Below are 24,950 nucleotides of genomic sequence, written 5' to 3'. Positions count from 1 at the left end.
AGGTCCTCGGTTCAATCCCAAGATTCTCCACTGAGTTTATTTGTGTGCCAAATTCACATTTACACAACTACTACTTTCCTGAATGTTGAGATATAATTCAGAGCGTAGAGGTGGCATGGTGGCCAAGTGGTAAGGCGTTGGTCTTGTAAACCGAAGATCATGGGTTCAAATCCCTTCTGTGCCTTTATGAAAGACATCTGATATCATGGACCTGTGCATTAATTGGAGGACTTTGCAGAAAATCAAGTTGTATCATTATGGCAACTCAGCTATTATAGTAAGGGGATGAATCTCTATGGTAGAGCCAGGACTTTACATGAATGCGGTCCAACGTTAATCCCCAACTTCTCTGTTGAGTGTAATTAGTTGTTAAATTAGGTTTTGCACAACTCCCACTTTCCAGAATGTTGACATTCTAAGAAGGAAATAGATATGCTAAATCATCTGTTTCTGTAAACTGAAGCACATGGGTTCAATCCTTGTTTGACGTTTATGGAAGATAGCTGATATTATGGAAATGTACTTTCATTAGAACAGTGTAAAGAAAAGGTAAATTGTATTGATATGACCGCTGCGACCTGTATGCTCTAGTCGGCTGGCCCTCGCTACCTATTCGTCACCAGACCCACTGGCTCCAGGTCATCTATAAGTCTATGCTAGGTAAAGCTCCGCCTTATCTCAACTCACTGGTCACGATAAAAACACCCACCCGTAGCACTCGCTCCAGCAGATATATCTCACTGGTCATCACCAAAGCCAACACCTCCTTTGGCTGCCTTTCCTTCCAGTTCTCTGCTGCCAATGACTGGAACGAATTGCAAAAATCGCTGAACCTGGACACTTATATTTCCCTCACTAACTTTAAACATCAGCTATCTGAGCTGCTAACCGATCGCTGCAGCTGTACATAGGCCATCTGTAAATAGCCCACCCAATCTACCTACCTCATCCCCATATTGTTTTTATTTACTTTCTGCTCTTTTGCACACCAGTATTTGTACTTGCACATCATCATCTGCTCATCTGTCACTCCAGTGTTAATTTGCTAAATTGTAATTACCTCACTACCATGGCCTATTTATTACCTTACCTCCTCATGCCATTTGCACACACTGAATATAGACTTTCTTTTTTTCTATTGTGTTATTGACTGTACGCTTGTTTATTCCATTTGTAACTCTATGTTGTTGTTTGTGTCGCACTGCTTTGCTTTATCTTGGCCAGGTTGCAGTTCTCAATGAGAACTTGTTCTCCACTAGCTTACCTGGTTAAATAAAGGTAAAATAAAATAAAATAAGATACATTTTTAATCTCTCCCAGAACGGGGATGTAGCTCAGTGGTAGAGCGCATGCTTCGCATGTATGAGGTCCTGGGTTCAATCCCCAGCATCTCCATTTAAAATTACTGCATTGACCCAACCAACTCCTACATTACAGAATGTTGTAATTCTAAGCAGGAAACAGAGATGTGCTAAATAATTTGGTCTTGTAATCTGAAGAACATTCCTTCAATCCCTGTTCGTACAATTATAGAACAGAAGTGGCATGATTGCCATCTTTTATGGCGTCATTTTCAAAAACTGAAGTTTATGGGTTCGATCCCAGTCTGTACCTGGTTTAAGAATTGCTGCTATCATTTCCTTGTAGTTTCAATGGATTGGTGTATATAAAAAGTACATTGTATTGATATTGCATTTTATCTGCAAATGAAATGGGATGGAAGCTCAGAGGGGGAGTGCATGCAAAATATGTATGAGGTCCTCGGTTCAATCCCAAGATTCTCCACTGAGTTTATTTGTTTGCCAAATTCACATTTACACAACTACTACTTTCCTGAATGTTGAGATATAATTCAGAACGTAGAGTGGCATGGTGGCCAAGTGGTAAGGCGTTGGTCTTGTAAACCGAAGATCATGGGTTCAAATCCCTTCTGTGCCTTTATGAAAGACATCTGATATCATGGACCTGTGCATTAATTGGAGGACTTTGCAGAAAATTAAGTTGTATCAATATTGCAACTCAGCTATTATAGTAAGGGGATGAATCTCTATGCTAGAGCCAGTACTTTACATGAATGCGGTCCAACGTTAATCCCCAACTTCTCTGTTGAGTGTAATTAGTTGTTAAATTAGCTTTTGCACAACTCCCACTTTCCAGAATGTTGATATTCTAAGAAGGAAATAGATATGCTAAATCATCTGTTTCTGTAAACTGAAGCACATGGGTACAATCCTTGTTTGACGTTTATGGAAGATAGCTGATATTATGGAAATGTACTTTCATTAGAACAGTGTAAAGAAAAGGTAAGTTGTATTGATATGACCACTGCGACCTGTATGCTCTAGTCGGCTGGCCCTCGCTACCTATTCGTCACCAGACCCACTGGCTCCAGGTCATCTATAAGTCTATGCTAGGTAAAGCTCCGCCTTATCTCAACTCACTGGTCACGATAAAAACACCCACCCGTAGCACTTCGCTTCCAGCAGATATATCTCACTGGTCATCCCCAAAGCCAACACCTCCTTTGGCTGCCTTTCCTTCCAGTTCTCTGCTGCCAATGACTGGAACGAATTGCAAAAATCGCTGAACCTGGACACTTATATTTCCCTCACTAACTTTAAACATCAGCTATCTGAGCAGCTAACCGATCGCTGCAGCTGTACATAGGCCATCTGTAAATAGCCCACCCAATCTACCTACCTCATCCCCATATTGTTTTTATTTACTTTCTGCTCTTTTGCACACCAGTATTTGTACTTGCACATCATCATCTGCTCATCTATCACTCCAGTGTTAATTTGCTAAATTGTAATTACCTCACTACCATGGCCTATTTATTACCTTACCTCCTCATGCCATTTGCACACACTGTATATAGACTTTATTTTTTTCTATTGTGTTATTGACTGTACGCTTGTTTATTCCATTTGTAACTCTATGTTGTTGTTTGTGTCGCACTGCTTTGCTTTATCTTGGCCAGGTTGCAGTTCTCAATGAGAACTTGTTCTCCACTAGCTTACCTGGTTAAATAAAGGTGAAATAAAATAAAATAAGATACATTTTTTCTCTCTCCCAGAACGGGGATGTAGCTCAGTGGTAGAGCGCATGCTTTGCATGTATGAGGTCCTGGGTTCAATCCCCAGCTTCTCCATTTAAAATTATTGCATTGACCCAACTCCTACTGTACAGAATGTTGTAATTCTAAGCAGGAAATAGAGATGTGCTAAAAAATTTGGTTTTGTAATCTGAAGAACATTCCTTCAATCCCTGTTCGTACAATTATAGAACAGAAGTGGCATGATTGCCATCTTTTATGGCGTCATTTTCAAAAACTGAAGTTTATGGGTTCGATCCCAGTCTGTACCTGGTTTAAGAATTGCTGCTATCATTTCCTTGTAGTTTCAATGGAGTGGTGTATATAAAAAGTATATTGTATTGATATTGCATTTTATCTGCAAATGAAATGGGATGGAAGCTCAGAGGGGGAGTGCATGCAAAATATGGATGAGGTCCTCGGTTCAATCCCAAGATTCTCCACTGAGTTTATTTGTGTGCCAAATTCACATTTACACAACTACTACTTTCCTGAATGTTGATATATAATACAGAGCGTAGAGTGGCATGGTGGCCGAGTGGTAAGGCGTTGGTCTTGTAAACCGAAGATCATTGGTTCAAATCCCGTCTGTGCCTTAATGAACGACATCTGATATCATGGACCTGTGCTTTTCAAAAATAGGTAGGGATGGCCGTCTAAGGTTAGTTTAGGTGAGTCTTTTCAAGGTCTGTTTGTCAACGGAAGTGGAAAGCATAGTTCAACCTAGGAGTTACTCCCCATCTGATCTGTCTTTTAGTCCTGGATGTTTTCAACCATTGGTATAATTAAGGTAAAATGGTGCTTTGGGAGGTGGGCGCCTAATTATCCCCGGCCGGAGATCCCAGATGAGTCTGCAGCTCCGCTGTACTCCTGACACCAAACACGTTTTGACCTTACGGACACGGAAGTAAATACATAGACAACGTGGAGATGAAAAGAAGGCTTTCAACTTCCGCAAGACCTACCCAACCGAACCATTCTAACCCCAAAACTAACCTTAACTATTCCAACCCTAACCTTAACCCTAACCTTAACCATTCTAACCACAACCCTAACCTTAACCCTAACATTAACCATTCTAACCACAACCCTAACCTTAACCCTAACCTTAACCATTCTAACCACAACCCTAACCTTAACCCTAACCTTAACCATTCTAACCACAACCCTAACATTAACCATTCTAACCACAACCCTAACCTTAACCTAACCTTAACCATTCTAACCACAACCTAACTAACCCTAACATTAACCATTCTAACCACAACCCTAACCTTAACCATTCTAACCACAACCCTAACCTTAACCCTAACCTTAACCATTCTAACCACAACCCTAACCTTAACCCTAACCTTAACCATTCTAACCACAACCCTAACCTTAACCATTCTAACCACAAACCTAACCTTAACCCTAACATTAACCATTCTAACCCTAAAACCTAACCTTAACCCTAACATTAACCATTCTAACCCTAAAACCTAACCCCAACCCTAACCTTAACCATTCTAACCCTAACCCTAACCCCAACCTTAACCATTCTAACCCTAACCCTAACCCTCTCTCTACTACATCAGGGTCTCTCTCTGCTACATCAGGGTCTCTCTCTCTGCTACATCAGGGTCTCTCTCTGCTACATCAGGGTCTCTCTCTGCTACATCAGGGTCTCTCTCTCTCTGCTACATCAGGGTCTCTCTCTCTGCTACATCAGGGTCTCTCTCTACTACATCAGGGTCTCTCTCTGCTACATCAGGGTCTCTCTCTCTGCTACATCAGGGTCTCTCTCTCTCTACTACATCAGGGTCTCTCTCTCTACTACATCAGGGTCTCTCTCTCTGCTACATCAGGGTCTCTCTCTCTGCTACATCAGGGTCTCTCTCTCTACTACATCAGGGTCTCTCTCTCTCTACTACATCAGGGTCTCTCTCTCGCTACATCAGGGTCTCTCTCTACTACATCAGGGTCTCTCTCTCTACTACATCAGGGTCTCTCTCTCTACTACATCAGGGTCTCTCTCTCTCACTACATCAGGGTCTCTCTCTCTACTACATCAGGGTCTCTCTCTCTACTACATCAGGGTCTCTCTCTCTGCTACATCAGGGTCTCTCTCTCTGCTACATCAGGGTCTCTCTCTCTCTACTACATCAGGGTCTCTCTCTCTCTACTACATCAGGGTCTCTCTCTCTGCTACATCAGGGTCTCTCTCTCTACTACATCAGGGTCTCTCTCTCGCTACATCAGGGTCTCTCTCTCTGCTACATCAGGGTCTCTCTCTACTACATCAGGGTCTCTCTCTCCTACATCAGGGTCTCTCTCTCCTACTACATCAGGGTCTCTCTCTCTACTACATCAGGGTCTCTCTCTCTACTACATCAGGGTCTCTCTCTCTCTACTACATCAGGGTCTCTCTCTCTACTACATCAGGGTCTCTCTACTACATCAGGGTCTCTCTCTCACTACATCAGGGTCTCTCTCTCTACTACATCAGGGTCTCTCTCTCTCTACTACATCAGGGTCTCTCTCTCTACTACATCAGGGTCTCTCTTTCTGCTACATCAGGGTCTCTCTCTCGCTACATCAGGCTCTCTCTCTCTACTACATCAGGGTCTCTCTCTCTGCTACATCAGGGTCTCTCTCTCTGCTACATCAGGGTCTCTCTCTCTCTACTACATCAGGGTCTCTCTCTCTCTGCTACATCAGGGTCTCTCTCTCTCTGCTACATCAGGGTCTCTCTCTCTACTACATCAGGGTCTCTCTCTCTCTGCTACATCAGGGTCTCTCTCTCTGCTACATCAGGGTCTCTCTCTCTACTACATCAGGGTCTCTCTCTCTCTACTACATCAGGGTCTCTCTCTCTCTACTACATCAGGGTCTCTCTCTCTCTACTACATCAGGGTCTCTCTCTCTGCTACATCAGGGTCTCTCTCTTCTTGTCTCCTCTACTACATCAGGGTCTCTCTCTCTACTACATCAGGGTCTCTCTCTGCTACATCAGGTCTCTCTCTACATCAGGGTCTCTCTCTACTACATCAGGGTCTCTCTCTCTCTACTACATCAGGGTCTCTCTCTCTGCTACATCAGGGTCTCTCTCTCTCTACTACATCAGGGTCTCTCTCTCTGCTACATCAGGGTCTCTCTCTCTCTACTACATCAGGGTTCTCTCTCTCTACTACATCAGGGTCTCTCTCTCTGCTACATCAGGGTCTCTCTCTCTACTACATCAGGGTCTCTCTCTCTACTACATCAGGGTCTCTCTCTCTCTACTACATCAGGGTCTCTCTCTCTACTACATCAGGGTCTCTCTCTCTACTACATCAGGGTCTCTCTCTCTACTACATCAGGGTCTCTCTCCTACTACATCAGGGTCTCTCTCTCTCTACTACATCAGGGTCTCTCACTCTACTACATCAGGGTCTCTCTCTGCTACATCAGGGTCTCTCTCTCTCTCTACTACATCAGGGTCTCTCTCTGCTACATCAGGGTCTCTCTCTCTACTACATCAGGGTCTCTCTCTCTGCTACATCAGGGTCTCTCTCTCTACTACATCAGGGTCTCTCTCTCTACTACATCAGGGTCTCTCTGCTACATCAGGGTCTCTCTCTCTACTACATCAGGGTCTCTCTCTCTCTGCTACATCAGGGTCTCTCTCTCTCTACTACATCAGGGTCTCTCTCTCTGCTACATCAGGGTCTCTCTCTCTACTACATCAGGGTCTCTCTCTACTACATCAGGGTCTCTCTCTCTACTACATCAGGGTCTCTCTCTCCTCTACATCAGGGTCTCTCTCTCTCTACTACATCAGGGTCTCTCTCTCTCTACTACATCAGGGTCTCTCTCTCTACTACATCAGGGTCTCTCTCTCTCTCTACTACATCAGGGTCTCTCTCTCTTACTACATCAGGGTCTCTCTCTCTACTACATCAGGGTCTCTCTCTCTACTACATCAGGGTCTCTCTCTCTCATCAGGTCTCTCTCTACTACATCAGGGTCTCTCTCTCTACTACATCAGGGTCTCTCTCTCTACTACATCAGGGTCTCTCTCTCTCTACTACATCAGGGTCTCTCTCTCTACTACATCAGGGTCTCTCTCTCTGCTACATCAGGGTCTCTCTCTCTACTACATCAGGGTCTCTCTCTCTCTACTACATCAGGGTCTCTCTCTGCTACATCAGGGTCTCTCTCTCTCACTACATCAGGGCTCTCTCTCTACTACATCAGGGTCTCTCTCTCTCTGCTACATCAGGGTCTCTCTCTCTGCTACATCAGGGTCTCTCTCTCTACTACATCAGGGTCTCTCTCTCTGCTACATCAGGGTCTCTCTCTCTCTACTACATCAGGGTCTCTCTCTCTACTACATCAGGGTCTCTCTCTCTACTACATCAGGGTCTCTCTCTACTACATCAGGGTCTCTCTCTCTACTCTACTACATCAGGGTCTCTCTCTTCTACTACATCAGGGTCTCTCTCTCTCTACTACATCAGGGTCTCTCTCTCTACTACATCAGGGTCTCTCTCTGCTACATCAGGGTCTCTCTCTCTACTACATCAGGGTCTCTCTCTCCTACATCAGGGTCTCTCTCTTCCTACTACATCAGGGTCTCTCTCTCTCTACTACATCAGGGTCTCTCTCTCTCTACTACATCAGGGTCTCTCTCTCTTCTACATCAGGGTCTCTCTCTCTCTACTACATCAGGGTCTCTCTCTCTACTACATCAGGCTCTCTCTCTGCTACATCAGGGTCTCTCTCTCGCTACATCAGGGTCTCTCTCTCTCTACTACATCAGGGTCTCTCTCTCTGCTACATCAGGGTCTCTCTCTCTACTACATCAGGGTCTCTCTCTCTACTACATCAGGGTCTCTCTCTCTCTACTACATCAGGGTCTCTCTCTCTGCTACATCAGGGTCTCTCTCTCTCTACTACATCAGGTCTCTCTCTCTACTACATCAGGGTCTCTCTCTCTACTACATCAGGGTCTCTCTCTCTACTACATCAGGGTCTCTCTCTCTACTACATCAGGGTCTCTCTCTCTACTACATCAGGGTCTCTCTCTCACTACATCAGGGTCTCTCTCTCTACTACATCAGGGTCTCTCTCTCTACTACATCAGGGTCTCTCTCTCTACTACATCAGGGTCTCTCTCTCTACTACATCAGGGTCTCTCTCTCTGCTACATCAGGGTCTCTCTCTCCTGCTACATCAGGGCTCTCTCTCTCTACTACATCAGGGTCTCTCTCTCTACTACATCAGGGTCTCTCTCTCTCTACTACATCAGGGTCTCTCTCTGCTACATCAGGGTCTCTCTCTACTACATCAGGGTCTCTCTCTCTACTACATCAGGGTCTCTCTCTCTACTACATCAGGGTCTCTCTGCTACATCAGGGTCTCTCTCTCTACTACATCAGGGTCTCTCTCTCTCTACTACATCAGGGTCTCTCTCTCTCTGCTACATCAGGGTCTCTCTCTGCTACATCAGGGTCTCTCTCTCACTACATCAGGGTCTCTCTCTCTGCTACATCAGGGTCTCTCTCTCTACTACATCAGGGTCTCTCTCTCTACTACATCAGGGTCTCTCTCTCTACTACATCAGGGTCTCTCTCTCTACTACATCAGGGTCTCTCTCTACTACATCAGGGTCTCTCTCTCTCTACTACATCAGGGTCTCTCTCTCTACTACATCAGGGTCTCTCTCTCTACTACATCAGGGTCTCTCTCTCTCTACTACATCAGGGTCTCTCTCTACTACATCAGGGTCTCTCTCCTCTCTCTCACTACATCAGGGTCTCTCTCTCTACTACATCAGGGTCTCTCTCTCTACTACATCAGGGTCTCTCTCTACTACATCAGGGTCTCTCTCTCTCTACTACATCAGGGTCTCTCTCTCTACTACATCAGGGTCTCTCTCTCTACTACATCAGGGTCTCTCTCTCTCTACTACATCAGGGTCTCTCTCTCTACTACATCAGGGTCTCTCTCTCTACTACATCAGGGTCTCTCTCTCTCACTACATCAGGGTCTCTCTCTCTCTACTACATCAGGGTCTCTCTCTCTCTACTACATCAGGGTCTCTCTCTCTCTACTACATCAGGGTCTCTCTCTGCTACATCAGGGTCTCTCTCTCTACTACATCAGGGTCTCTCTCTCCACTACATCAGGGTCTCTCTCTCTCACTACATCAGGGTCTCTCTCTCTGCTACATCAGGGTCTCATTCTCTCTCTACTACATCAGGGTCTCTCTCTCTGCTACATCAGGGTCTCTCTCTCTACTACATCAGGGTCTCTCTCTCTACTACATCAGGGTCTCTCCTCAGGTCTCTCTGCTACATCAGGGTCTCTCTCTCTACTACATCAGGGTCTCTCTCTCTGCTACATCAGGGTCTCTCTCTCTCTACTACATCAGGGTCTCTCTCTCTGCTACATCAGGGTCTCTCTCTCTACTACATCAGGGTCTCTCTCTCTGCTACATCAGGGTCTCTCTCTGCTACATCAGGGTCTCTCTCTCTCACTACATCAGGGTCTCTCTCTCTACTACATCAGGGTCTCTCTCTCTACTACATCAGGGTCTCTCTCTCTCTGCTACATCAGGGTCTCTCTCTCTGCTACATCAGGGTCTCTCTCTCTACTACATCAGGGTCTCTCTCTCTCTACTACATCAGGGTCTCTCTCTCTCTACTACATCAGGGTCTCTCTACATCAGGGTCTCTCTCCTACTACATCAGGGTCTCTCTCTCTACTACATCAGGGTCTCTCTCTCTCTACTACATCAGGGTCTCTCTCTCTCTACTACATCAGGGTCTCTCTCTGCTACATCAGGGTCTCTCTCTCTCCCTACATCAGGGTCTCTCTCTCTGCTACATCAGGGTCTCTCTCTCTCTACTACATCAGGGTCTCTCTCTCACTACATCAGGGTCTCTCTCTCTACTACATCAGGGTCTCTCTCTCTGCTACATCAGGGTCTCTCTCTCTGCTACATCAGGGTCTCTCTCTCTACTACATCAGGGTCTCTCTCTCTGCTACATCAGGGTCTCTCTCTCTACTACATCAGGGTCTCTCTCTCTGCTACATCAGGGTCTCTCTCTCTGCTACATCAGGGTCTCTCTCTCTACTACATCAGGGTCTCTCTCTACTACATCAGGGTCTCTCTCTGCTACATCAGGGTCTCTCTCTCACTACATCAGGGCTCTCTCTCTCTGCTACATCAGGGTCTCTCTCTCTACTACATCAGGGTCTCTCTCTCTACTACATCAGGGTCTCTCTCTCTCTGCTACATCAGGGTCTCTCTCTCACTACATCAGGGTCTCTCTCTCTGCTACATCAGGGTCTCTCTCTCTCTACTACATCAGGGTCTCTCTCTCTACTACATCAGGGTCTCTCTCTGCTACATCAGGGTCTCTCTCTCTCTACTACATCAGGGTCTCTCTCTCTCTGCTACATCAGGGTCTCTCTCTCTACTACATCAGGGTCTCTCTCTCTACATCAGGGTCTCTCTCTGCTACATCAGGGTCTCTCTCTCTACTACATCAGGGTCTCTCTCTACTACATCAGGGTCTCTCTCTCCACTACATCAGGTCTCTCTCTCTACTACATCAGGGTCTCTCTCTCTACTACATCAGGGTCTCTCTCTCTCTACTACATCCGGGTCTCTCTCTCTGCTACATCAGGGTCTCTCTCTCTCTACTACATCAGGGTCTCTCTCTCTACTACATCAGGGTCTCTCTCTGCTACATCAGGGTCTCTCTGCTACATCAGGGTCTCTCTCTCTACTACATCAGGGTCTCTCTCTCTACTACATCAGGGTCTCTCTCTCTCTACTACATCAGGGTCTCTCTCTGCTACATCAGGGTCTCTCTCTCTGCTACATCAGGGTCTCTCTCTTACATCAGGCTCTCTCTACTACATCAGGGTCTCTCTCTCTCCTACATCAGGGTCTCTCTCTCTACTACATCAGGGTCTCTCTCTACTACATCAGGGTCTCTCTCTCTACTACATCAGGGTCTCTCTCTCTACTACATCAGGGTCTCTCTCTACTACATCAGGGTCTCTCTCTCTCTACTACATCAGGGTCTCTCTCTCTCTGCTACATCAGGGTCTCTCTCTCTACTACATCAGGGTCTCTCTCTACTCGGCTCTCTACTACATCAGGGTCTCTCTCTCTCTACTACATCAGGGTCTCTCTCTCTACTACATCAGGGTCTCTCTCTACTCACATCAGGGTCTCTTCTCTACTCAGGTCTCTGCTACATCAGGTCTCTCTCTACTACATCAGGGTCTCTCTCTCTACTACATCAGGGTCTCTCTCTCTACTACATCAGGGTCTCTCTCTCTCTACTACATCAGGGTCTCTCTCTCTACTACATCAGGGTCTCTCTCTACTACATCAGGGTCTCTCACTCTACTACATCAGGGTCTCTCTCTCTACTACATCAGGGTCTCTCTCTCTACTACATCAGGGTCCTCTCTCTCTACTACATCAGGGTCTCTCTCTGCTACATCAGGGTCTCTCTCTCTCTCTACTACATCAGGGTCTCTCTCTCTGCTACATCAGGGTCTCTCTCTACTACATCAGGGTCTCTCTCTCTACTACATCAGGGTCTCTCTCTCTACTACATCAGGGTCTCTCTCTGCTACATCAGGGTCTCTCTCTCTCTACTACATCAGGGTCTCTCTCTACTACATCAGGGTCTCTCTCTCTCTGCTCTCTCTGCTACATCAGGGTCTCTCTCTACTACATCAGGGTCTCTCTCTCTACTACATCAGGGTCTCTCTCTCTACTACATCAGGGTCTCTCTCTCTACTACATCAGGGTCTCTCTCTACTACATCAGGGTCTCTCTCTCTCTACTACATCAGGGTCTCTCTCTCTACTACATCAGGGTCTCTCTCTCTACTACATCAGGGTCTCTCTCTCTGCTACATCAGGGTCTCTCTCTCTCTACTACATCAGGGTCTCTCTCTCTCTGCTACATCAGGGTCTCTCTCTCTCACTACATCAGGGTCTCTCTCTCTCTGCTACATCAGGGTCTCTCTCTCTACTACATCAGGGTCTCTCTCTCTGCTACATCAGGGTCTCTCTCTACTACATCAGGGTCTCTCTCTCTACTACATCAGGGTCTCTCTCTCTACTACATCAGGGTCTCTCTCTCTGCTACATCAGGGTCTCTCTCTCTACTACATCAGGGTCTCTCTCTGCTACATCAGGGTCTCTCTCTCTACTACATCAGGGTCTCTCTCTCTACTACATCAGGGTCTCTCTCTCACTACATCAGGGTCTCTCTCTACTACATCAGGGTCTCTCTCTACTACATCAGGGTCTCTCTCTGCTACATCAGGGTCTCTCTCTCTACTACATCAGGGTCTCTCTCTCTGCTACATCAGGGTCTCTCTCTCTACTACATCAGGGTCTCTCTCTCTGCTACATCAGGGTCTCTCTCTACTACATCAGGGTCTCTCTCTCTACTACATCAGGGTCTCTCTCTCTACTACATCAGGGTCTCTCTCTCTACTACATCAGGGTCTCTCTCTCTGCTACATCAGGGTCTCTCTCTCTGCTACATCAGGGTCTCTCTCTACTACATCAGGGTCTCTCTCTCTACTACATCAGGGTCTCTCTCTCTACTACATCAGGGTCTCTCTCTCTACTACATCAGGGTCTCTCTCTACTACATCAGGGTCTCTCTCTCTACTACATCAGGGTCTCTCTCTACTACATCAGGGTCTCTCTCTCTGCTACATCAGGTCTCTCTCTCTGCTACATCAGGGTCTCTCTCTCTACTACATCAGGGTCTCTCTCTCTCGCTACATCAGGGTCTCTCTCTCTACTACATCAGGGTCTCTCTCTCTACTACATCAGGGTCTCTCTCTCTACTACATCAGGGTCTCTCTCTCTGCTACATCAGGGTCTCTCTCTACTACATCAGGGTCTCTCTCTCTACTACATCAGGGTCTCTCTCTGCTACATCAGGGTCTCTCTCTGCTACATCAGGGTCTCTCTCTCTACTACATCAGGGTCTCTCTCTCTACTACATCAGGGTCTCTCTCTCCTACATCAGGGTCTCTCTCTCACTACATCAGGGTCTCTCTCTCTACTACATCAGGGTCTCTCTCTCTACTACATCAGGGTCTCTCTCTCTGCTACATCAGGGTCTCTCTCTCTACTACATCAGGGTCTCTCTCTACTACATCAGGGTCTCTCTCTCTACTACATCAGGGTCTCTCTCTCTACTACATCAGGGTCTCTCTCTACTACATCAGGGTCTCTCTACTCTCTGCTACATCAGGGTCTCTCTGCTACATCAGGGTCTCTCTCTCTCTACTACATCAGGGTCTCTCTCTCTCGCTACATCAGGGTCTCTCTCTCTACTACATCAGGGTCTCTCTCTCTACTACATCAGGGTCTCTCTCTGCTACATCAGGGTCTCTCTCTACTACATCAGGGTCTCTCTCTACTACATCAGGGTCTCTCTCTCTCTACTACATCAGGCTCTCTCTCTACTACATCAGGGTCTCTCTCTCTGCTACATCAGGGTCTCTCTCTCTACTACATCAGGGTCTCTCTCTACTACATCAGGCTCTCTCTCTACTACATCAGGGTCTCTCTCTACTACATCAGGGTCTCTCTCTACTACATCAGGGTCTCTCTCTACTACATCAGGGTCTCTCTCTACTACATCAGGGTCTCTCTCTCTACTACATCAGGGTCTCTCTCTACTACATCAGGGTCTCTCTCTCACTACATCAGGGTCTCTCTCTCTACTACATCAGGGTCTCTCTCTACTACATCAGGGTCTCTCTCTACTACATCAGGGTCTCTCTCTCTACTACATCAGGGTCTCTCTCTCACTACATCAGGGTCTCTCTCCTACATCAGGGTCTCTCTCTCTGCTACATCAGGGTCTCTCTCTCTACTACATCAGGGTCTCTCTCTCTCTACTACATCAGGGTCTCTCTCTCTGCTACATCAGGGTCTCTCTCTCTACTACATCAGGGTCTCTCTCTCTACTACATCAGGGTCTCTCTCTCTACTACATCAGGGTCTCTCTCTACTACATCAGGGTCTCTCTCTCACTACATCAGGGTCTCTCTCTCGCTACATCAGGGTCTCTCTCTCTACTACATCAGGGTCTCTCTCTCTCTGCTACATCAGGGTCTCTCTCTCTACTACATCAGGGTCTCTCTCTCTACTACATCAGGGTCTCTCTCTCTGCTACATCAGGGTCTCTCTCTCTCTGCTACATCAGGGTCTCTCTCTCACTACATCAGGGTCTCTCTCTCTACTACATCAGGGTCTCTCTCTACTACATCAGGGTCTCTCTCTCTCTACTACATCAGGGTCTCTCTCTGCTACATCAGGGTCTCTCTCTCTACTACATCAGGGTCTCTCTCTACTACATCAGGGTCTCTCTCTCTACTACATCAGGGTCTCTCTCTCTACTACATCAGGGTCTCTCTCTCTCTACTACATCAGGGTCTCTCTCTGCTACATCAGGGTCTCTCTCTCTACTACATCAGGGTCTCTCTCTCTACTACATCAGGGTCTCTCTCTACATCAGGCCTCTCTCTACTACATCAGGGTCTCTCTCTGCTACATCAGGGTCTCTCTCTCTACTACATCAGGGTCTCTCTCTCTACTACATCAGGGTCTCTCTCTCTACTACATCAGGGTCTCTCTCTACTACATCAGGGTCTCTCTCTCTACTACATCAGGGTCTCTCTCTCACTACATCAGGGTCTCTCTCTACTACATCAGGTGTCTCTCTCTACTACATCAGGGTCTCTCTCTACTACATCAGGGTCTCTCTCTCTGCTACATCAGGGTCTCTCTCTCTACTACATCAGGGTCTCTCTCTACTACATCAGGGTCTCTCTCTCTACTACATCAGGGTCTCTCTCTCTACTACATCAGGGTCTCTCTCTCTACTACATCAGGGTCTCTCTCTCTCCTACTACATCAGGGTCTCTCTCTACTACATCAGGCTCTCTCTGCTACATCAGGGTCTCTCTCTACTACATCAGGGTCTCTCTCTCTACTACATCAGGGTCTCTCTCTCTACTACATCAGGGTCTCTCTCTACTACATCAGGGTCTCTCTCTCTACTACATCAGGGTCTCTCTCTCTACTACATCAGGGTCTCTCTCTCACTACATCAGGGTCTCTCTCTCTACTACATCAGGGTCTCTCTCTCACTACATCAGGGTCTCTCTCTACTACATCAGGGTCTCTCTCTCTGCTACATCAGGGTCTCTCTCTCTACTACATCAGGGTCTCTCTCTACTACATCAGGGTCTCTCTCTCTCTGCTACATCAGGGTCTCTCTCTCTACTACATCAGGGTCTCTCTCTCTACTACATCAGGGTCTCTCTCTCTACTACATCAGGGTCTCTCTCTCTACTACATCAGGGTCTCTCTCTACTACATCAGGGTCTCTCTCTCTACTACATCAGGGTCTCTCTCTACTACATCAGGGTCTCTCTCTCTGCTACATCAGGGTCTCTCTCTCTACTACATCAGGGTCTCTCTCTCTACTACATCAGGGTCTCTCTCTACTACATCAGGGTCTCTCTCTACTACATCAGGGTCTCTCTCTACTACATCAGGGTCTCTCTCTCTCACTACATCAGGGTCTCTCTCTACTACATCAGGGTCTCTCTCTACTACATCAGGTCTCTCTCTCGCTACATCAGGGTCTCTCTCTCTACTACATCAGGGTCTCTCTCTCCTACATCAGGGTCTCTCTCTCTACTACATCAGGGTCTCTCTCTCTGCTACATCAGGGTCTCTCTCTCTCTGCTACATCAGGGTCTCTCTCTCTGCTACATCAGGGTCTCTCTCTCTACTACATCAGGGTCTCTCTCTACTACATCAGGGTCTCTCTCTCTACTACATCAGGGTCTCTCTCTCTGCTACATCAGGGTCTCTCTCTCTACTACATCAGGGTCTCTCTCTCTCTGCTACATCAGGGTCTCTCTCTCACTACATCAGGGTCTCTCTCTACTACATCAGGGTCTCTCTCTCTACTACATCAGGGTCTCTCTCTCTGCTACATCAGGGTCTCTCTCTCTGCTACATCAGGGTCTCTCTCTCTACTACATCAGGGTCTCTCTCTCTACTACATCAGGGTCTCTCTCTCTCTACTACATCAGGGTCTCTCTACTACATCAGGGTCTCTCTCTCTACTACATCAGGGTCTCTCTCTCTACTACATCAGGGTCTCTCTCTACTACATCAGGGTCTCTCTCTCTACTACATCAGGGTCTCTCTCTCTACTACATCAGGGTCTCTCTCTCACTACATCAGGGTCTCTCTCTCTACTACATCAGGGTCTCTCTCTCTACTACATCAGGGTCTCTCTCTACTACATCAGGGTCTCTCTCTCTCTGCTACATCAGGGTCTCTCTCTACTACATCAGGGTCTCTCTCTACTACATCAGGGTCTCTCTCTCTACTACATCAGGGTCTCTCTCTCTCTACTACATCAGGGTCTCTCTGCTACATCAGGGTCTCTCTCTCTACTACATCAGGGTCTCTCTCTCTACTACATCAGGGTCTCTCTCTCTACTACATCAGGTCTCTCTCTCTACTACATCAGGGTCTCTCTCTCTACTACATCAGGGTCTCTCTCTCTGCTACATCAGGGTCTCTCTCTCTACTACATCAGGGTCTCTCTCTCTACTACATCAGGGTCTCTCTCTGCTACATCAGGGTCTCTCTCTCTACTACATCAGGGTCTCTCTCTCTCTGCTACATCAGGGTCTCTCTCTCTACTACATCAGGGTCTCTCTCTACTACATCAGGGTCTCTCTCTACTACATCAGGGTCTCTCTCTACTACATCAGGGTCTCTCTCTCTCTGCTACATCAGGGTCTCTCTCTCTGCTACATCAGGGTCTCTCTCTCTACTACATCAGGGTCTCTCTCTCTACTACATCAGGGTCTCTCTCTCTACTACATCAGGGTCTCTCTCTCGCTACATCAGGGTCTCTCTCTCTACTACATCAGGGTCTCTCTCTCTACTACATCAGGGTCTCTCTCTACTACATCAGGGTCTCTCTCTACTACATCAGGGTCTCTCTCTCTGCTACATCAGGGTCTCTCTCTACTACATCAGGGTCTCTCTCTCTACTACATCAGGGTCTCTCTCTCTACTACATCAGGGTCTCTCTCTGCTACATCAGGGTCTCTCTCTACTACATCAGGGTCTCTCTCTCTACTACATCAGGGTCTCTCTCTCTGCTACATCAGGGTCTCTCTACTACATCAGGGTCTCTCTCTACTACATCAGGGTCTCTCTCTCTACTACATCAGGGTCTCTCTCTACTACATCAGGGTCTCTCTCTCTACTACATCAGGGTCTCTCTCTCTACTACATCAGGGTCTCTCTCTACATCAGGCTCTCTGCTACATCAGGGTCTCTCTCTACTACATCAGGGTCTCTCTCTACTACATCAGGGTCTCTCTCTCTACTACATCAGGGTCTCTCTCTACATCAGGCTCTCTCTACTACATCAGGTCTCTCTCTCTGCTACATCAGGGTCTCTCTCTCTACTACATCAGGGTCTCTCTCTCTCTACTACATCAGGGTCTCTCTCTCGGCCTCTACATCAGGGTCTCTCTGCTACATCAGGGTCTCTCTCTACTACATCAGGGTCTCTCTCTCTGCTACATCAGGGTCTCTCTCTACTACATCAGGGTCTCTCTCTCTACTACATCAGGCTCTCTCTACTACATCAGGGTCTCTCTCTGCTACATCAGGGTCTCTCTCTCTACTACATCAGGGTCTCTCTCTACTACATCAGGGTCTCTCTCTCTACTACATCAGGGTCTCTCTCTCTCTACTACATCAGGGTCTCTCTCTACTACATCAGGGTCTCTCTCTTCTACTACATCAGGGTCTCTCTCTACTACATCAGGGTCTCTCTCTCTACTACATCAGGGTCTCTCTCTACTACATCAGGGTCTCTCTCTCTCTACTACATCAGGGTCTCTCTCTCTCTGCTACATCAGGGTCTCTCTCTACTACATCAGGGTCTCTCTCTCCTACTACATCAGGGTCTCTCTCTCTACTACATCAGGGTCTCTCTCTGCTACATCAGGGTCTCTCTCTCTACTACATCAGGGTCTCTCTCTCTACTACATCAGGGTCTCTCTCTCACTACATCAGGCTCTCTCTCTCTGCTACATCAGGGTCTCTCTCTACTACATCAGGGTCTCTCTCTACTACATCAGGGTCTCTCTCTCTACTACATCAGGTCTCTCTCTACTACATCAGGGTCTCTCTCTACTACATCAGGGTCTCTCTCTGCTACATCAGGGTCTCTCCTACTACATCAGGGTCTCTCTCTACTACATCAGGGTCTCTCTCTCTACTACATCAGGGTCTCTCTCTCTACTACATCAGGGTCTCTCTCTCTACTACATCAGGGTCTCTCTCTCTCTCACTACATCAGGGTCTCTCTCTCTACTACATCAGGGTCTCTCTCTCTACTACATCAGGGTCTCTCTCTCTACTACATCAGGGTCTCTCTCTACTACATCAGGGTCTCTCTCTCTACTACATCAGGGTCTCTCTCTACTACATCAGGGTCTCTCTCTACTACATCAGGGTCTCTCTCTACTACATCAGGGTCTCTCTCTCTACTACATCAGGGTCTCTCTCTCTCTACTACATCAGGGTCTCTCTCTCTACTACATCAGGGTCTCTCTCTCTCTACTACATCAGGGTCTCTCTCTCTACTACATCAGGGTCTCTCTCTCTGCTACATCAGGGTCTCTCTCTACTACATCAGGGTCTCTCTCTACTACATCAGGGTCTCTCTCTACTACATCAGGGTCTCTCTCTACTACATCAGGGTCTCTCTCTCTACTACATCAGGTCTCTCTCTACTACATCAGGGTCTCTCTCTCACTACATCAGGGTTCTCTCTCTCTACTACATCAGGGTCTCTCTCTCTACTACATCAGGGTCTCTCTCTCTACTACATCAGGGTCTCTCTCTACTACATCAGGGTCTCTCTCTCTACTACATCAGGGTCTCTCTCTCTACTACATCAGGGTCTCTCTCTCTGCTACATCAGGGTCTCTCTCTCTACTACATCAGGGTCTCTCTCTCTCTGCTACATCAGGGTCTCTCTCTACTACATCAGGGTCTCTCTCTCTGCTACATCAGGGTCTCTCTCTCTACTACATCAGGGTCTCTCTCTCTACTACATCAGGGTCTCTCTCTCTGCTACATCAGGGTCTCTCTCTACTACATCAGGGTCTCTCTCACTACATCAGGGTCTCTCTCTCTACTACATCAGGGTCTCCTCTCTACTACATCAGGGTCTCTCTCTGCTACATCAGGGTCTCTCTCTCTACTACATCAGGGTCTCTCTCTCTCGCTACATCAGGGTCTCTCTCTCTACTACATCAGGGTCTCTCTCTACTACATCAGGGTCTCTCTCTCTACTACATCAGGGTCTCTCTCTCTACTACATCAGGGTCTCTCTCTCTCTGCTACATCAGGGTCTCTCTCTACTACATCAGGGTCTCTCTCTCTCTCTCTACTACATCAGGGTCTCTCTCTACTACATCAGGGTCTCTCTCTCTCTACTACATCAGGGTCTCTCTCTCTGCTACATCAGGGTCTCTCTCTCTACTACATCAGGGTCTCTCTCTCTGCTACATCAGGGTCTCTCTCTCTACTACATCAGGGTCTCTCTCTCTACTACATCAGGGTCTCTCTCTCTCACTACATCAGGGTCTCTCTCTCTACTACATCAGGGTCTCTCTCTCCTACTACATCAGGGTCTCTCTCTCTACTACATCAGGGTCTCTCTCTCTACTACATCAGGGTCTCTCTCTCTGCTACATCAGGGTCTCTCTCTCTACTACATCAGGGTCTCTCTCTCTCTGCTACATCAGGGTCTCTCTCTCTACTACATCAGGGTCTCTCTCTCTACTACATCAGGGTCTCTCTCTGCTACATCAGGGTCTCTCTCTCCTACTACATCAGGGTCTCTCTCTCTGCTACATCAGGGTCTCTCTCTCTACTACATCAGGGTCTCTCTCTCTCGCTACATCAGGGTCTCTCTCTCACTACATCAGGGTCTCTCTCTCTGCTACATCAGGGTCTCTCTCTCTCTGCTACATCAGGGTCTCTCTCTCTGCTACATCAGGGTCTCTCTCTCTACTACATCAGGGTCTCTCTCTCACTACATCAGGGTCTCTCTCTCTACTACATCAGGGTCTCTCTACTACATCAGGGTCTCTCTCTCTACTACATCAGGGTCTCTCTCTACTACATCAGGGTCTCTCTCTCTACTACATCAGGTCTCTCTCTCTACTACATCAGGGTCTCTCTCTACTACATCAGGGTCTCTCTCTACTACATCAGGGTCTCTCTCTCTACTACATCAGGGTCTCTCTCTACTACATCAGGGTCTCTCTCTACTACATCAGGGTCTCTCTCTGCTACATCAGGGTCTCTCTCTCTACTACATCAGGGTCTCTCTCTCACTACATCAGGGTCTCTCTCTCTACTACATCAGGGTCTCTCTCTCTACTACATCAGGGTCTCTCTCTCTACTACATCAGGGTCTCTCTCTACTACATCAGGGTCTCTCTCTACTACATCAGGGTCTCTCTCTCTACTACATCAGGGTCTCTCTCTACTACATCAGGGTCTCTCTCTCACTACATCAGGGTCTCTCTCTCTACTACATCAGGGTCTCTCTCTCTACTACATCAGGGTCTCTCTCTCTGCTACATCAGGGTCTCTCTCTCTACTACATCAGGGTCTCTCTCTCTACTACATCAGGGTCTCTCTCTCTACTACATCAGGGTCTCTCTCTCTACTACATCAGGGTCTCTCTCTCTGCTACATCAGGGTCTCTCTCTCACTACATCAGGGTCTCTCTCTCTCTACTACATCAGGGTCTCTCTCTACTACATCAGGGTCTCTCTCTCTGCTACATCAGGGTCTCTCTCTCTACTACATCAGGGTCTCTCTCTCTCTGCTACATCAGGGTCTCTCTCTCTCTACTACATCAGGGTCTCTCTCTCTACTACATCAGGGTCTCTCTCTACTACATCAGGGTCTCTCTCTACTACATCAGGGTCTCTCTCTCTCTACTACATCAGGGTCTCTCTCTCTGCTACATCAGGGTCTCTCTCTCTACTACATCAGGGTCTCTCTCTCTGCTACATCAGGGTCTCTCTCTCTCACTACATCAGGGTCTCTCTCTCTACTACATCAGGGTCTCTCTCTACTACATCAGGGTCTCTCTCTGCTACATCAGGGTCTCTCTCTCTCTACTACATCAGGGTCTCTCTCTCTGCTACATCAGGGTCTCTCTCTCTACTACATCAGGGTCTCTCTCTGCTACATCAGGGTCTCTCTCTACTACATCAGGTCTCTCTCTCTACTACATCAGGGTCTCTCTCTCACTACATCAGGGTCTCTCTCTGCTACATCAGGCTCTCTCTCTACTACATCAGGGTCTCTCTCTCTACTACATCAGGGTCTCTCTCTCACTACATCAGGGTCTCTCTCTCTCTACTACATCAGGGTCTCTCTCTCACTACATCAGGGTCTCTCTCTCACTACATCAGGGTCTCTCTCTCTACTACATCAGGGTCTCTCTCTCTACTACATCAGGGTCTCTCTCTACTACATCAGGGTCTCTCTCTGCTACATCAGGGTCTCTCTCTCTACTACATCAGGGTCTCTCTCTCTACTACATCAGGGTCTCTCTCTACTACATCAGGGTCTCTCTCTCTACTACATCAGGGTCTCTCTCTCTACTACATCAGGGTCTCTCTCTCTCTACTACATCAGGGTCTCTCTCTCTACTACATCAGGGTCTCTCTCTACTACATCAGGGTCTCTCTCTCTACTACATCAGGGTCTCTCTCTCTGCTACATCAGGGTCTCTCTCTCTCTACTACATCAGGGTCTCTCTACTACATCAGGGTCTCTCTCTGCTACATCAGGGTCTCTCTCTACTACATCAGGGTCTCTCTCTCTACTACATCAGGGTCTCTCTCTCTGCTACATCAGGGTCTCTCTCTCTCTGCTACATCAGGGTCTCTCTCTCTACTACATCAGGGTCTCTCTCTACTACATCAGGGTCTCTCTCTCTACTACATCAGGGTCTCTCTCTCTACTACATCAGGGTCTCTCTCTCTCACTACATCAGGGTCTCTCTCTCTACTACATCAGGGTCTCTCTCTCTCTACTACATCAGGGTCTCTCTCTACTACATCAGGTCTCTCTCTCTCACTACATCAGGGTCTCTCTCTCTACTACATCAGGGTCTCTCTCTCTGCTACATCAGGGTCTCTCTCTCTACTACATCAGGGTCTCTCTCTCTACTACATCAGGGTCTCTCTCTACTACATCAGGGTCTCTCTCTCACTACATCAGGGTCTCTCTCTCTACTACATCAGGGTCTCTCTCTCTACTACATCAGGGTCTCTCTCTCTACTACATCAGGGTCTCTCTCTCTGCTACATCAGGGTCTCTCTCTCTACTACATCAGGGTCTCTCTCTCTACTACATCAGGGTCTCTCTCTCTACTACATCAGGGTCTCTCTCTCCTACTACATCAGGTCTCTCTACTACATCAGGGTCTCTCTCTCTACTACATCAGGGTCTCTCTCTCTACTACATCAGGGTCTCTCTCTCTACTACATCAGGGTCTCTCTCTCTCTGCTACATCAGGGTCTCTCTCTCTACTACATCAGGGTCTCTCTCTACTACATCAGGGTCTCTCTCTCTCTGCTACATCAGGGTCTCTCTCTCTCTACTACATCAGGGTCTCTCTCTACTACATCAGGGTCTCTCTCTCTCTGCTACATCAGGGTCTCTCTCTACTACATCAGGTTCTCTCTCTCTGCTACATCAAGGTCTCTCTCTCTACTACATCAGGGTCTCTCTCTCTCTACTACATCAGGGTCTCTCTCTCTCTGCTACATCAGGGTCTCTCTCTACTACATCAGGGTCTCTCTACTACATCAGGGTCTCTCTCTCTACTACATCAGGGTCTATCTCTCTCTACTACATCAGGGTCTCTCTGCTACATCAGGGTCTCTCTCTCTACTACATCAGGGTCTCTCTCTCTCTGCTACATCAGGGTCTCTCTCTCTCTACTACATCAGGGTCTCTCTCTCTACTACATCAGGGTCTCTCTCTCTACTACATCAGGGTCTCTCACTCTCGCTACATCAGGGTCTCTCTCTCTACTACATCAGGGTCTCTCTCTCTGCTACATCAGGGTCTCTCTCTCTCTACTACATCAGGGTCTCTCTCTCTGCTACATCAGGGTCTCTCTCTACTACATCAGGGTCTCTCTCTCTACTACATCAGGGTCTCTCTCTCTACTACATCAGGGTCTCTCTCTCTCTGCTACATCAGGGTCTCTCTCTACTACATCAGGGTCTCTCTCTCTCTACTACATCAGGGTCTCTCTCTCTACTACATCAGGGTCTCTCTCTCTCTGCTACATCAGGGTCTCTCTCTACTACATCAGGGTCTCTCTCTACTACATCAGGGTCTCTCTCTCTACTACATCAGGGTCTCTCTCTGCTACATCAGGGTCTCTCTCTCTACTACATCAGGGTCTCTCTCTCTCTGCTACATCAGGGTCTCTCTCTCTACTACATCAGGGTCTCTCTCTCTACTACATCAGGGTCTCTCTCTGCTACATCAGGGTCTCTCTCTCTCTCTACTACATCAGGGTCTCTCTCTCTGCTACATCAGGGTCTCTCTCTCTGCTACATCAGGGTCTCTCTCTCACTACATCAGGGTCTCTCTCTCTGCTACATCAGGGTCTCTCTCTACTACATCAGGGTCTCTCTCTCTACTACATCAGGGTCTCTCTCTCTACTACATCAGGGTCTCTCTCTCTACTACATCAGGGTCTCTCTCTCTCTGCTACATCAGGGTCTCTCTCTCTACTACATCAGGGTCTCTCTCTCTACTACATCAGGGTCTCTCTCTCTACTACATCAGGGTCTCTCTCTACTACATCAGGGTCTCTCTCTACTACATCAGGGTCTCTCTCTACTACATCAGGGTCTCTCTCTACTACATCAGGGTCTCTCTCTCTACTACATCAGGGTCTCTCTCTGCTACATCAGGGTCTCTCTCTCTCACTACATCAGGGTCTCTCTCTCTCTGCTACATCAGGGTCTCTCTCTCTACTACATCAGGGTCTCTCTCTCTCTGCTACATCAGGGTCTCTCTCTCTACTACATCAGGGTCTCTCTCTCTCGCTACATCAGGGTCTCTCTCTCTCTACTACATCAGGGTCTCTCTCTCTGCTACATCAGGGTCTCTCTCTCTACTACATCAGGGTCTCTCTCTCTACTACATCAGGGTCTCTCTCTGCTACATCAGGGTCTCTCTCTCTCTCCTCTCTACTACATCAGGGTCTCTCTCTCTACTACATCAGGGTCTCTCTCTCTACTACATCAGGGTCTCTCTCTCTACTACATCAGGGTCTCTCTCTCTCTGCTACATCAGGGTCTCTCTCTCTCTCTACTACATCAGGGTCTCTCTCTCACTACATCAGGGTCTCTCTCTCTCTGCTACATCAGGGTCTCTCTCTCTCTCTCTACTACATCAGGGTCTCTCTCTACTACATCAGGGTCTCTCTCTCTCCTGCTACATCAGGGTCTCTCTCTACTACATCAGGGTCTCTCTCTCTGCTACATCAGGGTCTCTCTCTCTCTACTACATCAGGGTCTCTCTCTCTGCTACATCAGGGTCTCTCTCTCTACTACATCAGGGTCTCTCTCTCTACTACATCAGGGTCTCTCTCTACTACATCAGGGTCTCTCACTCTACTACATCAGGGTCTCTCTCTCTCTCTGCTACATCA

The 24,950-nt window shown here is 47.5% G+C and overlaps 1 protein-coding gene and 5 non-coding genes across 6 annotated transcripts in view; all 6 read left to right on the top strand.

Annotated features, from left to right (window-relative positions):
* LOC106596433 (uncharacterized) overlaps window positions 1-24,950 on the top strand; it is a 74,152-nt gene that overhangs the window by 19,346 nt on the left and 29,856 nt on the right. The window lies entirely within an intron of this gene.
* On the top strand, window positions 113-184 carry trnat-ugu (transfer RNA threonine (anticodon UGU)). The gene has a single exon. It is a non-coding gene; the product is annotated as a tRNA-Thr (tRNA).
* trnaa-cgc (transfer RNA alanine (anticodon CGC)) lies at window positions 1,324-1,395 on the top strand. The gene has a single exon. It is a non-coding gene; the product is annotated as a tRNA-Ala (tRNA).
* Window positions 1,867-1,938, top strand: trnat-ugu (transfer RNA threonine (anticodon UGU)). Its single transcript has one exon. It is a non-coding gene; the product is annotated as a tRNA-Thr (tRNA).
* trnaa-ugc (transfer RNA alanine (anticodon UGC)) lies at window positions 3,080-3,151 on the top strand. The gene has a single exon. It is a non-coding gene; the product is annotated as a tRNA-Ala (tRNA).
* Window positions 3,619-3,690, top strand: trnat-ugu (transfer RNA threonine (anticodon UGU)). The gene has a single exon. It is a non-coding gene; the product is annotated as a tRNA-Thr (tRNA).

This window comes from Salmo salar, unplaced genomic scaffold (assembly GCF_905237065.1).
Source record: "Salmo salar unplaced genomic scaffold, Ssal_v3.1, whole genome shotgun sequence".
Taxonomy (NCBI): Eukaryota; Metazoa; Chordata; class Actinopteri; order Salmoniformes; family Salmonidae; genus Salmo; species Salmo salar.
The sequence above is the reverse complement of the archived record's forward strand: the minus strand, read 5'-3'. Positions and strand labels throughout refer to the sequence as shown.